This window comes from Carcharodon carcharias, chromosome 5, assembly GCF_017639515.1.
Source record: "Carcharodon carcharias isolate sCarCar2 chromosome 5, sCarCar2.pri, whole genome shotgun sequence".
In the NCBI taxonomy this organism is placed as follows: domain Eukaryota; kingdom Metazoa; phylum Chordata; class Chondrichthyes; order Lamniformes; family Lamnidae; genus Carcharodon; species Carcharodon carcharias.
In genome coordinates, this window is record NC_054471.1 from 133,788,023 (window position 1) to 133,803,214 (window position 15,192).

The window sequence follows — 15,192 nt, forward strand, 5'->3', positions numbered from 1 at the left end:
AAATATTCCAAATATTATAAACTTCCTTGTCATTCTTTTCTGAGCTATTTCCAATGTATGTGTTATGAAAGCTAAGGGAACCAATATTCTGAATATGCTCAATGAATAATGAAGGGTTAAAAAGATTTATTCTAACTTAAAACAAAAGGGAGTGATTCCAAAGTTGGACACCACCAGTGATGAGCCGAAGGCCCCTTGAGAAACTGTAGGCACACATCCTGAGACTATCTGTCAGATTCTGCATGAAGATCTTAGACTATGCAATTAGGAACATACCCCAAACCTGTTCCTTCCTTCAATGAGATCTTGATTGACCTTATCTTAATTTCATCCATTCACCTTTGTTCCATACTCCTTAATACATTTGGGTAGCAAAAATCTCTCAATCTTAGATTGAAAATTATTAACTGAGCTAGGATCTACAAGTTCTGCACTTCTGTCACCCTTTGTGTGAAACAGAGCTTCCTCACCCCACTCCTAGGCTGGCTCTGATGTGAAAGTTATATCCCCTTGTTCTAGATTCCCTCACTAGCAGAAACAAATTCTCTCTATCCACCCACAAAATCACAGAATTGTTACAGCACAGAAGGATGTCATTTGTCTTATCTGCACCAGCTCTCTTAATGAGCAATTCACCCAGTGCCATTCCTCTGCCTTCCCCTGTAACCCTGTACATTCTTCCTTGTCAGATAACAATTCAGTGCCTCAATTGAATCTGCCTCCACCACACTGTCTGGCAGTGCATTCCAGATTCTAATCACTCGCTGCATAAAAAAGGTTTTCCCCATGTCACCATTGCCTCTTTTGCCAGTTACCTTATATCTGTGTCCTCTTGTTCTCAATCCTTCCAACAACAGGAATAGTTTCTCCCTATCTACTCTGTCCAGACCCCTCATGATTTTCAATATCTCTATCAAATCACCTCTCAGCCTTCTCCAAGAACAACAGTCCCAATTTCTTCAATCTATCCACGTAACTAAGTTCCTCATCCCTGGAACCATTCTCATGAATCTTTTCTGCATGCTCTCTAATACCTTCATACCTTTCCTGAAGTGTGGCACCCAGAAGTGAATGCAATACTCCAACTGAGACTGAACCAGTATTCTATACATAACCTCCTTGCTCTTGTATTCTATGTCCCTATTAATAAAACCTAGAACACTGTACGCTTTGTCTCGATGCTGTGGGTTTGGTTTTTGTGCCATGGTCAGCAGCAGGTTCCCACCCAACATGAAGTACGGTGTCATGTTCTATGTGTTGCAAATCTTGCAAGTCTCTCACAGCGCTATCCATGGTGAGGGAGGTTTTTAGGGCAAGCTTAAAGTCAATGTCGACCTCAGTGAGTAGTGGCACTGTACGGCACCGTCCTGAACTCCTCAAACTAATCAGTCCCACAGCATATAATTTATTTTGTCCCCGAGGTCACAGTGTTCTGTCAACTGCTTAAGGTTCACTACTTAGGTTGTGATGGACTCTCCCGGGGCCCTAACTCTGGAATTAAATTTAAAACACTGCATTATTATGGATGGCTTGGGCTGGAAGTGTGTTTTCATGAGGTCCACTAATTCATTATAGGACTTGGAATTGGGCATGTTCAGGGCTGTCAAATTGCAAATGAGTTTATATGTTTTACTGCCACATACACTCAAAAGGGTTGCTTTCGACTTTTCCTCCACGGTAAGTTTGTTCACTATAAAATAAAATCTCTCCATATTGGCTCCAGTCTGCCATAGTCAAATCATATGGATTGATTCTGCCAAAAAGTGGCATGACTGGTGTGTAGTCTTTTTTCTTAAAATTTGATGTACTCACGATAACAGGGCAAAGTGCAGAGTCAAATTAACCTTACCCCCGTCACCAAATGTAATGACTCGACAGAGCGAACAGGTTTCAACAAGAAGCAGCTTAACTTTATTACAGAGCATTTTATAGGTGCTATATGTTCAATCAGGACTTTTGTCAGGAAGCCCCATCCACCAAATTGCCTGCGCTTAGGGGTCACTGGTTGGAGCCTTAACAGAACATCACGTGACCCCTGATAGACAGCAGAGGGGCTATACTCTCAGTTACTACACTACTGTCCCTTTTATTCCATGAGCTATAATTTGCTCACAAGTCTGTTGTGTGGCACTTTATCAAATGTCTTTTGGAAGCCCAGGTACACTCATTAACAGCATTGCCCTCATCAACCCTCTTTGTTACTTCATCAAAGAACTCCGGCAAGTTACTTAAGCATGATTTTCCCTTAACAAATCCATGCTGTCTTTCTTTAATTAATCAGAGTTTTTCCAAGTGACTATTAATTTTGTCCTGAATTATTTTCCTAGAAGCTTTCCCACAACTAAAGTTAAACTGACTGGCCTGCAGCTGCTGGGCTTATTTTTACTCCCTTTTTTGAACAAGAGCATAACATTTGAAATTCTTCATCCTACTGATTCTTTCACGATCCTAAAAGTCTCCAATAACTACTTACTTGCCTTTTACATTCCAAGGAAAACAAACAAGTCTAGTTTGTGTTGGTGGAGTGGGCAGATAGGTGGCAGATGAAGTTCAATGCTGAGAAGTGTGAGATTATTCATTTTGGTAGGAGGAACATGAAGAGACAGTATAAAATAAAGGGTGCAACTCTAAAGGGTGTGCAGGAGCAGAGGAACTTTGGTGGATATGTGCATAAGTCATTAAAGGTGGCAGGACAGGTGGAGAGAGCAGTTAATAAAACATGCAGTATCCTAGGCTGTATTAATAGGGACATAGAGTATAAGAGCAAGGAGGTTATGCTGAACTTGTACAGGACACTAGTTAGACCACAGCTGCAGTATTGTGCACAGTTCTGGGCACCACACTTTAGGAAAGATGTGAATGCTTTGGGAGAGTGCAGAAGTGGTTTACAAAAATGGCTCCAGGGATGAGAAACTTCAGTTACAAAGATAGATTGGAGAAGTTGGAACTGTTCTCCTTGGAGAGGAGAAGGCTAAGAGCAAGTTTGATAGAAGTGTTCAAAATCACAAAGGGGCTGGATAGATTAGATAGGGAGAAACTGTTTCCACTTATAAAAGGATCGAGAACAAGAGGGCACAGATTTAAAGTGATTTGCAAAAGTAGCAATTGCAATGTGAGAAAAACTTTCACTCAGCAAGTGGCTCAAGCCTGGAATGCACTGCCTGGAAGTGTGGTGGAGGCAGGTTCAATCGAGGCATTCGAGTGGGAATTAGATGATTATTTGAATTAAAGCAATGAGCAGGGTTACGGGGAAAAGCCAACAGAATGGCACTGAGTCATAATGTTCGTTCGGAGAACCAGTACAGACACAATGGGTCAAATGGCCTCTTTCAGCACCTTAACAATTCTGTGATTCTATGTAATCTCAATTTATATAACCCCTGGTAAGATTCTGGTGAATCTGCGCTGCAGTCTTTCCATGGCCAATCAGTGGCAGCCATACGATGATGGTTTGCAGTGTGGTGGTCAATTCTGTGTTAAGCATCACCTGCTGTGGCTCAGGAATGCCACTCCGACATAGCATCCCTGCCGCAATTCGTTGGCCTTTGTTTTCTCTGGGTCCGCTTCTCAGCCAGCTGAGATTTTCTGCTCACCTTATCCAATGCTTTTCCAAATAGTCAGCCTCCAGAGATCACGGTTGTCAGTAACTGTCTCTCAGTTGTCAATTTCAATGTCCACCATCTTCATTTCTCACTTGCAGGTGTACTTGTAACAGAGGGATAGATGCCCAGAAGGTCGTGACCCAGTGGTCACGCTGATGATGTCGCACAAAAATTCCATACTGAGGAAAATCTTCAGTGGCAAATGGACAGACTCTTTCATGCCTGTACGGAATTTTGTTTGACCCACAGGAAATCTGCTGTCCTTCCCTGGTCTGGCCTACATGTGACTCCAGACCCACAGCAATGTGGTTGACTCTTAACTGCCCTCTGAACAAGGGCAGTTAGGGATGGGAAATAAACGCTGGGCAATAAATGGGCAATGGATGTGATGCCCATGTCTCACGAACAAATTTTTAAAAAAATCACATTCCTGTCTTGTGCTTTGTAGATGCTGGACAAATTTTGGGGAGTCAAGAGATTAGGTAGTCACCACAGAATTCCCAACCACTGACCTGCTCGGGTGGCCATAGTACTTATATGGCTTGTCTAATTCAGTTTTTGGTCGATGTTAACCCCCCAGGATGTTGATAGTGGGGGATTAAGTGATGGAATGCCATTGAATGAGGAGATAGTTAGTTCATTCTTTTTGGAGATGGTTATTTCCTTGCACTTATGTGGCGTGAATATTACTTGCCACTTATCAGCCCAAGTCTGAATGTTGTCCTGGTCTTGCGGCAAATGGGCACGGTTTGCTTCAGTATCTGAGGAGACGTGAATGGTCCTGAGCATTGTACAATCATCAGTTAGCATCCACACTTCTTACCTTATGATGGAGGGAAGGTCTTTGATAAAGCAGCTGAAGATGGTCAATTGTTATAAAGCTTTATTTAATTGAAGGTATTTGAATGTAGTAAATGGGTCTTTTATGAACGTGAGTGTTTTATTCAATATAGTGAAGCCTGCAGTAGACACTTAGAACTTTACTTTATAAAATTTTATTTTGTCTCATTTCTGCATGGGTCCTGAGGTCTGCCCATGGTGGATACTGGATGAGTTGGCATGGTAGATGCAATAGCAAAGAGTGGTGGGTGGAGGACATGGGGTGACATTAGTTGGCATTGAGCAATAAAGAGCCATAGGGGTGGGTGGAGGGCCATAGATTGGCAAGGGGCTAGAAATGGTTATGGGGGCTGGGTACGGGGGATAGGTTGGCATAGGGGCTATAAAGAGCCAGGGGTGGATACAGGGCATGATTGGCATGAGTTGGCACGGTTGGGGCATGGGGATCATGTGGAGGGTGGGGGGGGGGAGGTGAGGGCTTGAGGCATGCTTTATGTTTTAATCTTTATTTTTATTTGTTAACACAGTGCTGGAGCCTTGAGGCAGGTCATCCACCCATTCTACCTCTGCAGCTAGCAGTTTCCTCACTTCTTGGGTCACCCACCCCAGTTCCTGCTCTAACCTACCATCCCCATCAGACCAAAAATTCGATGCCCAGGCAGCCATTTTTAAATATTGGTTTGGCAGAGAAAGTAATTTTCCTGTCTCTGCACACCCAAACTGGGAGAGAAAATCTGGGCCTTTGTATCATCAACAAATTTGGATATATCACTCTCTGTGTTATTTAAGTATTAATAAATGTGGTGGGTTGATGAAGCCTGAGCACAGATCCTTGTGGGATACCACTAATTACATTATTCCAATCAAGTGCATACCGTTATCCCTATCCTCTGTCTTCTACAGTTCTACCAAGCTCCTAACATGGTCAATAATTTGTCTTCAATTTAATGAGCTTTAACTTTAGCTAACAGTCTCTTATGTGAAACTTTATTCAATACATTCTAGAGGTTCATATAAGCTCCTGGTCTGCTGCTTTAGTTACTTCCTCCAAAAATTCAGTAAATTTTGTCAGTGATGATTTGACCTTTACAAGTCCATGTTGAATCTCTCTTATCAGGTTCCTGAAATGTACACCTCACTGGGAGTGCCAGAACTCCGAATCATGTTTTCTGATGTTTAATGAATCTTTGCAATAAATCCTATTGTACATTTTAGTTGTTTTTAATAACACATAATTTAATCCACATTAATAAAGTAATATTAAAATAAGGCAATGATGGATTCATTCTTTATCCATAACATACATGAATGTGACATTTTTTGAATTCATTCATGCGATGTGGGAATTGCTGGCTAGGCTAGCATATTTATTGCTCATCCCGAATTGCCCTTGAGAAGATGGTGGTGAGCTGCCTTTTTGAACAGCCGCAGTCCATGTGGTGTAGGTACATCCACAGTGCTGTTTGAGAGAGAGAGTTCCAGGATTTTGACCCAACAACAGCAAAGGAATGGCAATATATTTCCAAGTCAGGATGGTGAGTGGTTTGGAGGGTAACTTCCAGGTGGTGGCGCCCCATGTGTCTGCTACCCTTGACCTTCTTGATGGTAGTGGTGGTGGGTTTGGTAGGTGCTGTCTAAGGAACATTGATGAGTTCCTGCAGTGCATCTTGTAGATGGTACACACTGTTGTCACTGTGTGCCGGTGGCAGAGGGAGTGAATGTTTGTGGATGTGGTGCCAATCAAGTGGGCTGCTTTGTCCTGGGTGGAGTCAAGCTTCTTGAATAATGTTGGAGCGGCATTCAGGCAAGTGGGGTGTATTCCATCACACTCCTGACTTGTGCCTTGTAGATTGTGGACAGGCTTTGAGAAGTCAGGAGGTGAGTTTCTCACTGCAAGATTCCTAGCCTTTGACCTGCTCTTGTAGCCATAGTATTTATATGGCTAGTTCAGTTCAGTTGCTGATCAATGGTAACCCCCAGGTTAACTATCATGAATGTAACCGATGTTTCCACATTACATTTGTTTTGAATTGCTTTGAACATTTATTTTAATTTATTCAAATTCTTTTGAATATAATTAAATTTCATAATACCTAATCACATAACTAGTGTTAGCATGACACATGCCCTCAGCCCACTGTCCTCACTAACTACCACCCCAACTTTAATCGCTGTTTCCTCAGTACAGTCCTTGAATACTTTGTTGGCTCTGAATCTATGTCCATCCTCCTCCTTCTTCTGGTCCCCTGCTTAAGAGGACATTGGTCACTATGAACTTCCATTAGATTGATTCGCAATTATGCTTGACAAAATACTACAGTTCTTTGTATGGCTGATCAGGGAACTCTCTCACTCCTGCCACCTGCTATCAGGCTTAGCAGAAGGATTCACAGCTCCCTGCCTCAGGGAGACTATGCAGCGCTCAGTTGCACACATGTGCGAAGTTCGAGCTCGGCCCGCTCACCCTTCTCCCCCCTTCCATGCAGGCAGTGCTCAGTGTTGCCATTCATGTATCTCGATCGCGATCAGCATCGCACTGCATTTTCACACTGCCAAGCCTTAATTGGCCCGCTAGTGTGAAATTGCGGTGTGGTGCCGATCACAGTCGGCGGTCAGCTTCCCGACTGCCCCCGCCAATCCCGCATGCCAGGGGCAAATTTCTGCCCCATGTGTGAGATAGACTTTGCATATTCTGTTGAAAGGATTGACTTTTCTTATTTCATTCTTTCTTACTTCTCAGATTGTTATGTGCCACTCAATCCAAAGTTAATACCTGTGGAGGATCCTTTAAAAGTGGTTCCTTTGAAAGCCTAACATCTATCAGAGAATCTTTGAAGTAAATCAGCATCCTTATAAATGTCTGGATGAGATGTAGCAGTGATAGCTTTTCAAAGCTTAATTGGCGATGCAGATATCCCTGTTCAGAGCTCATTCTAATAAAGCATTTTCATCTAATAGTGGTTTTAAAATAAAAGAACTTCTCCAAATAGAACTGCCAGTCGCAGCCTCAATTTCTGACTTAGCATAATTACTATGTATACATCAGGAGGTGTGTTTGGCCAGTCATTACTGTGCATGATTTTGATCCCAAGACAGTATCCAAAGTCATGGCTAAGTCATCTTATTTAAATAGCATCTTGAGCGAGTGGGTGTTCTGGCATAGCTAAGATACCCTTTTGTCCAACTCTACTTGCTGCCCAACTAGCACCCTTGTTTTTTTAAAATTTTTAAAAAATGAACCATAGAAAAGTTACGGTGCAGAAAGAGGCCATTCAGTCCATTGTATCTGCACCAGCTAAAAAGATAAAGAAGAAACTAGCCGTTCATTTTAATCCCACTTTCCAGCACCTGGTCTGTAGCCTTGCAGGTTATAATGCTTCAGATGCAGATCAAAGTACCTTTTAAATGAGCTGAGCATTTCAGCCTCAACCACCAATTCAGGCAGTGAATTCCAGATGCCCACCACCCTCTGGGTGAAAAAGTATTTCCTCATATTCCCTCTAATTCTTCTACCAAACACCTTAAATGTATGCCCCTGGTAATTGACCCCTCAGCTAGCGGAAACAAGTCTTTCCTGTTTCCCCAATCTAGGCCCCTCATAATTTTTTACAACTCAATTAGGTCACCTCTTAGTCTCCTCAGTTCTAAGGAAAACAACCCTAGCCTATCCAATCTCTCCTCATAGCTACAATTTTTAAGCCCTGGCAACATTCTTGTAAATCTCCTCTGTACTCTCTCAGAGCAATTATGTCCTTCCTGTAATGTGGTAACCAGAACAGTACACAAGATTCCAGCTGTGGCCTAACCAGCATTTTATACACTTCCATCATTATATCCCTGCTTTTGTATTCAATACCTCACCCAGTAAAGGAAAGCATTCCATATGCTTTCTTGACCACCTTGTCCACCTGTCCTGCCACCTTCAATGACCTGTGGATATGCACTCCAAGGTCTCTCACTTCCTCAGCCCCTCTCAATAACTTCCCATTTATGAGTATTCCCTTACTTGTTTGCCTTCCCCAAATGCATTACCTCACACTTTTATGGATTGAATTCCATTTTTCACTTCTCTGTGCACTCAACCAAACCAATGATATCATTCTGGAATCAACATCTATCCTCTTCACTATCAACTACATGGCTAATTTTTGTGTCATCTGCAAATTTCCAAATCATGCCTCCCACATTTAAGTCTTACACACTACAACAAACAGCAAGGGCTCCAACACTGAGCCCTGTGGAACACCTCTGTGTTGTAATTATGGTTTTGTGAAATGTTGGACTGTACCTTTAAGAATGGTCTTGTGATGTAAGATCACGTGATCTGTGTAAACTAATGTGTTAATAGTGCAGGCTACCTCCAGAGTCAGTGTAGAGATAGAGATGGAGTTGAAAGCACACGTGTAGTTGCTGCTGGCTATATTGTAAATAAACCTAATGTTTCCATTTAGAAAGTTGTCTGCAGAGCAACTCTATTACAAATAGGCGACAAGACCACTCTACAACAAACTGGCGATGAGGATAAATCGGGATAAATCAAGATACATAGGAATTGGTACTGTACTTTGCCCAGTGATTGTGAGTATCAATGTCCATTTAAAATAACAGAAGCTTTACTCACCCAAAATGCCACAATTTGGTAGAATTCATCCCTTTGAGCCAGCCACAGATGATTGATCTCAGTATATAGAATGCCTTGCGTTCTTCTTTCAAGTGAAAAAAATCACAGGGGAAGAGAAGAGGTGAGCGATCCTCTTGAGTAATTGTGGGAGCAAAATCTACTGTTTGAATTGAAGTTTGATGGCACCCAGTGCCCCAGATCTGAAGAATTTCAGAGAATTGGTGGACCTCGTGAAGGGACATTTTCAACCCAAGTCCTCAGTCACGATATAGAAGTTCTGATTCAATTCACGGAATAGAGCCTTGGCTGAGATAATTGCTAGCTACATGGTGAATTTGAAGCAACTAACATTGCAAGTTCGATGCGACTCTGAACAACATGCTCAGAGACCATCTAGTGTGTGGATTGAAAGAGGACACTATTCAGAGAAGATTGCTGGCTGAAGTGAATCTGGATTTTAAGAAGGCATTAGAAATAGTGCTGGGCATGGAAAGCGCTGTAAGAGATTCATGAGCAATACAAGGAGCACAAATTGGCGCCATACCCCAAACCAGAAGGGAACAGTCAGCCGAAAGTGGCACAAAAGAGCAAGACTCTGCTGCAAAGCAGGAAACAGCTCCTGCTAACAGAAAAATAAGAAGAAATAATTTAGCAGCTAAATTGAAGAACAGCTTTAATCAATGTGTAAACAATCAGTTTTTTTAGCAATTGGCAGTTTAAAAAAGTAGAATGTTATTTTTGTCACAGAAGTGGACATATAATGAGACTGTGTAAAGAGAGATTTAAACAGGCTTGCAGACAACAGAAGAAGCCCAATGAAATCTACAGTGTAGAAGAGCCTGAAACAACAAATTCTTACATTTATTCATTGCTTAACATGAAAGTTGGGAAGACAGTATCAATATTTGTTACAGTAGAAGTGAATGGTAAACCAGTAAAAATGAAGTAGACACGCGAGCTTTCACTACTGTAATTGGAGAACACACTTTCAGGTATTTAAATAATGGTGAACATCAACTAAATTTGGAACAAACATCTGTCAAGTTGAAAATGTACACAGGCGAAGAAATCCAAGTAAAAGGTATCAGCAGAGTAACTTGTCCATTATAGAAACCAATCGGCACAGCTACCAGTGATGGTATTGAGAGGCAGAGGACAAAGCCTTCTAGGGTGAAACTAGTTAAGAGAATACAACCTGGATTGGCCAGTGAGATTTCAAAAGGAAGCTGGAGGAGTTCATGTCATGAAAAAGGAAAAAGGCAAAGTATGGCAGAAAGAGCCTGGGGAGTTCAAGGACTGCCATAGGATGAAAAAGGAATGTGTAAGGGCTCAACAACCAGAAGAAATGCAGTCTATCTCAAACAAAAACATGGACTATCAGCAGAAGAAACTCAAGGAGACCCTGCTGAATGACAGAGTTCCAGATGAAGTGAGTAACCTTTACAAGGAAAAGGAAAACCTGTTGAAAAATCTTTACACATGACAAGATTCCCCCAGGTCAAAGTTTGTACCTTTGGAACAGTGCGAAGAGAAACAGAAAGAATTCAGCACCTCTCTGAAAAAACTGAAGAACCAGTTGGCAGAGGAGACACATCATGTTCAAGTTTCCAGGAGACAGCCAACAAATACAAGAAAGAGACTGAAGAGCTAAAGAATCAGTTAAATGAAGTCAAAGCGGCTTTGAAAACAAAAATTGGGGAGCAAATAATGAAGCTTTGGGAGACTCAGCTACTGAACTAAGAAAAGTTGAGATTTCACCTGAGCGAAAGGCCAATAGTGAAGTCAAAATGAAGAACTAGACTAAGCTCTGTGGTAGAAAGAAGACAAAAAGGAAGGAGTTTCCGAAAAGACAATAAAATGATGGCTGGTAGCACCTATAAACACTCGAAGGAGGCAATAAACAAACAATTGAACTGTGCCTACTTTTGATATTATTCCAACCTCTCACAATGGTTTGCTGGATGTTGATGCTGAAGATAAAATCAAAGAGGTACAAGTTACTCCCAAGGCCTTAACTGCAAAGAATTCTAGATGCTGTAGACAAATATGAAGAAGTTAACAGGTGATTTGTTGGTGGCTAAGCTTGCATGCTTTCTTTTTCATTACAGAATGACCACCCACATGATGACAGGAGCAATACCTGCAGAATTGTTGATGAGATGCTGTCGTAGGACAAGACTGGGTCTAATATGTCCCAATTTGGAGGGCAAGCTGGAGAAGAGTCAAGGAAACCAAAAATCTGTGCGTGACTTACATAGTTGTGAGAGACAATTTACTGTTGGAAAAGCAGTATATGTAAAGAATTTCAGTGTAGGACCAAAGTGATTACTGGGTAAAGTAGGTTCAGTGACCAGACAATTAACATTCCACGTGGAAGTGGAAGGCAGGATCACCCGTAAGCACATGGACCATTTAAGAAAAAGAGATACCACAACAAGATATTGTACCACCTGTAACCATTACTGAACCAGTGCTACATGTTGAAGATGCTCAGCCAAAGACTGACATGTCTGATGTATCTATCAGAGTGGAAGACACTAAACTGCAAATGCACCCACCGAGGTACTTGGTGTTCATGCATTTCCAGAGAATGTGGTTCCTGAAAGAGAATCTGAAGTCATGGAACTGTGATGTTCTATATGAATCAGGAAACTACCTGAAAGACTGAACTTGTAAATTTCATGACCTGTGTAAATATTATAATATCGCGATAAATATACTTGTAAATATAATATGCACAACAAAGTTTAAGCGGGAGGAATGTAGTAATTATGGTTTTGTTAAATGTTGATTGTACCTTTAAGAATAGTGCTATGATGTAAGATCACATGATATGGGTAAACCAATGTGTTAGCAGCGTGGGCTACCTCCAGAGTCAGTGTAGAGATAGAGATGGAGTTGAAAGCACACGTAGTTGCTGCTGGCTGCATTGTAAATAAACCCAATGTTACCACTTAGAATGTTGTCTGCTGATCAACTCTATTACAAATAGATGACAAGGCCACACTACAACACACTGGAAACAGTTTTTCATTTGCAAAAACATCCATCCATCCATCATTACTGTTTGTTTCCTGTCACTGAGCCAATTTTGGATCCAACCTGCCACCTTCCCCTGTGTCTCATGAGATGTCACTTTCCTGACCAGTCTGCCATGTGGGACCTTGTCAAATGCCTTACTGAAATCCATGTAGACAACGTCCACTGCACTTACCATCATCATTCCTCGTTGTTACTTCCTCAAAACATTCTATTTAAGTTAGTAAGACATGATCTTCTCCTCTAACAAAACCGTGTTGACTATCCCTGCTCAATCAATGCCTTTCTAGGTGACAGTTCATCTTTTCTCTCAGAATTGTTTCCAATAATTTGCCCACCACTGAAGTCAGACTGACCGGCCTATAATTTTCTGGCCTATCCCTCGCACCCCTTTTAAATAATGGTACAATGTTCGCAGACCTCCAGTCTTCTGGGACCTCACCTGTGTCTAGTGAGGATTGAAAAATGATCCTCAGAGCATCCGCTATTCCCTCCCTGGCTTCCTTCAACAGCCTGGGATACAATCCCTCTGGCCCTGGTGATTTATCCACCTTCAAGGATTCCAGTTTCTCTAGTACATCCTCTCTCACTATGCTTATTGTGTCTATTATTTCACACTCCTCTTTAACTAGAATGTCAGCATCAACCCTCTCCTTGGTGAAAATGGAGACAAAGTACTCATTGAGAACTCTGCCCACATCTTCTACATCAACCCACAAGTTACCATGTACATCTCTGATAGGCCCGACCTTTTCCTTAATTATTCTCTTGATCTTAAGGTACTAGTAAAGCATCTTAGGGCTTTCTTTGATTTTACCTGCTAATATTTTTTTGTATCCTCTCTTTGCTTTCCAAATTTCCATTTCTACTTCACCCCTGTACCTTCTACACTCCTCTAGGCTTTCTACTGTATTAAGTCTTTTGTCACTGTCATAAGCTTTCTTTCTCTGTTTTATCTTGGCCTGTATGCTTCTGGGTAACTAAGGGGCTCTAGATTTGGCAGTACCACTCTTTTTTGTGGGGACACGTGTACACTGTGCCCATAAAATCTTGCCTTTGAATGACTCCAACTGATTTAACACAGTTTTTCCTTTTAATAGCTGTATCCAGTCCAAATTTGCCTGCTCACCCCTCAGCTTTGTAAAGTTTGTCTTCAGCCAATATAGAACTCTTACTCAAGGTCTACCTTTGTCCTTTTCCATAATGATATAAATCTAATTGTGTTATGGTTACTATCTCCAAAACAGTCCTGCACTGCTACTTCATCCACTCGCCCAGCTTCTTTTCCTAAGACCAAATCTAGAATTGCAACCCTTCTCATTGTGTTTGTTACATGCTGGCTAAAAAAGATCTCTTGAATGCAGTTCAAGAATTTTTCACTTTCTGTGCCCTTCCCACTGTTCGTATCCCAATTGACATTAGGGTAGTTGAAGTCCCAAATGTTTACTGCCCTATTGTTCTTTCACTCTGTCTACATATTTGCTCTTCTAACTCCCTTCCCATATTTGGGGGTCTAGAATACACTCCTAGCAGTGTGGCTGCGCTTCTTTTATTTCTGAGCACAACCCATATGGCCTTATTTGATGCTTCATGTTGGATGTGTGTCACTGGCAAGGCTATCATTTGTTGCCCATCCCCAAATGCCCTTGAGAAGATGGTGGTGAGCCATCTCCCAGAGCTCCTGCAATCTATCTGATACAAGTACACCCACAGTGCTATTAGGAGGTTCCACGATTTTAACCCAGCAATAGTGAAGGAACAGCGATATAGGTCCAAGTCAGGATGGTGTGTGACTTGGAGGTGAACTTGCGATGGTGGTGTTACCATGCATCTGCTGCCCCTGTACTTCTAGATGGTAGTGGTCCTGGGTTTGGAAGGTGCTGTCAAAGGAGGTTTGCTGAGTTGCTGTAGTGCATCTTGTATTTGGTACACACTTGCCACTGTGCATTGGTGGTGCAAAAAGTGAATTCTTAGGTCGGTGGATGGGGTGCTAATCAAACAAGCCTCTTTGTCCTGGATAGTGTTGAGCTTCTTGAGTGTTGCTGGAGTTGTACTCATCCAGGCAAGTGAAGAGTACTCCATCACAGTCCCGTGCCTTGTAAACGATGGACAAGCTTTGGGTAGTCAGGTGGTGAGTTTCTTGCTGCAGAATTCCCAACCTCTGACCTACTTTTGCAGTCACAGTATTTACATGGCTAATCCAGCCCAATTTCTGGTCAATGGTAATCACCAGGATGTTGATAGTGAGGTATTCAGCAATGGTAATGTTATTGAATGTCAAGTGGAAATGGTTAGATTTTCTGTTCTTGGAGATGGCCATTGCCTGGCCCCTGTGTGTCATGAATGTTACTTGTCACTAACCGGTCCAAGCCTGGATGGTGCTGCATATGGACACAAATGGCTTCAGTGTCTGAGGAATTGCAAATTGTATTGAACATTGTGTAATCATCAGCTAACATCCCTACTTCTAGCTTATATTGGAAGGAAGGTCATTGATGAATCAGCTGAAGATGGTTGGGTCTAGGACACTATCCTGAGGAAATCCTGCAGTAATGACCTGGAGCTGAGATGACTGACCTCCAAAGATCACAGCCATCTTCTTTTGTGTTAGGCATGACTCCAACCAGCGGAGAGTTTACCTCTAATTCCCATTGATTTCTAATGTTCTAATGAGGAGCCTAAACTTGGACCCATAGGTGGCCCCAATTCTGCCACTCCACTCTTTCTGACATCCTACCCAGGTGTCTATGCAAAATGGCCGCAGATAGGATTTTGTGTGCAGACCCATCGTTCACTGGCCCCATCAGTGATCACATCTTTACTGGGTCTCTTGGGAGTTTGACTTCCATACCCACAGTTTCAATACAACCAAAAATTTTGGTCCCAGTATTTAAGCAAGTGATTGGGTGTGTCACAGCATGCTGGAGTTTCTGCATTTGGTGCACACTTGGTAAGTCATTACTTATTAGTTATTCATGTGTTTCCCTGTTTAGTTAATACATTAATTAAACACATTAAACTGGCTTATCATTTATAATTAATTACATTAAACACAAAATAATTTTTAAATGATAAACCTACAGATCAGGA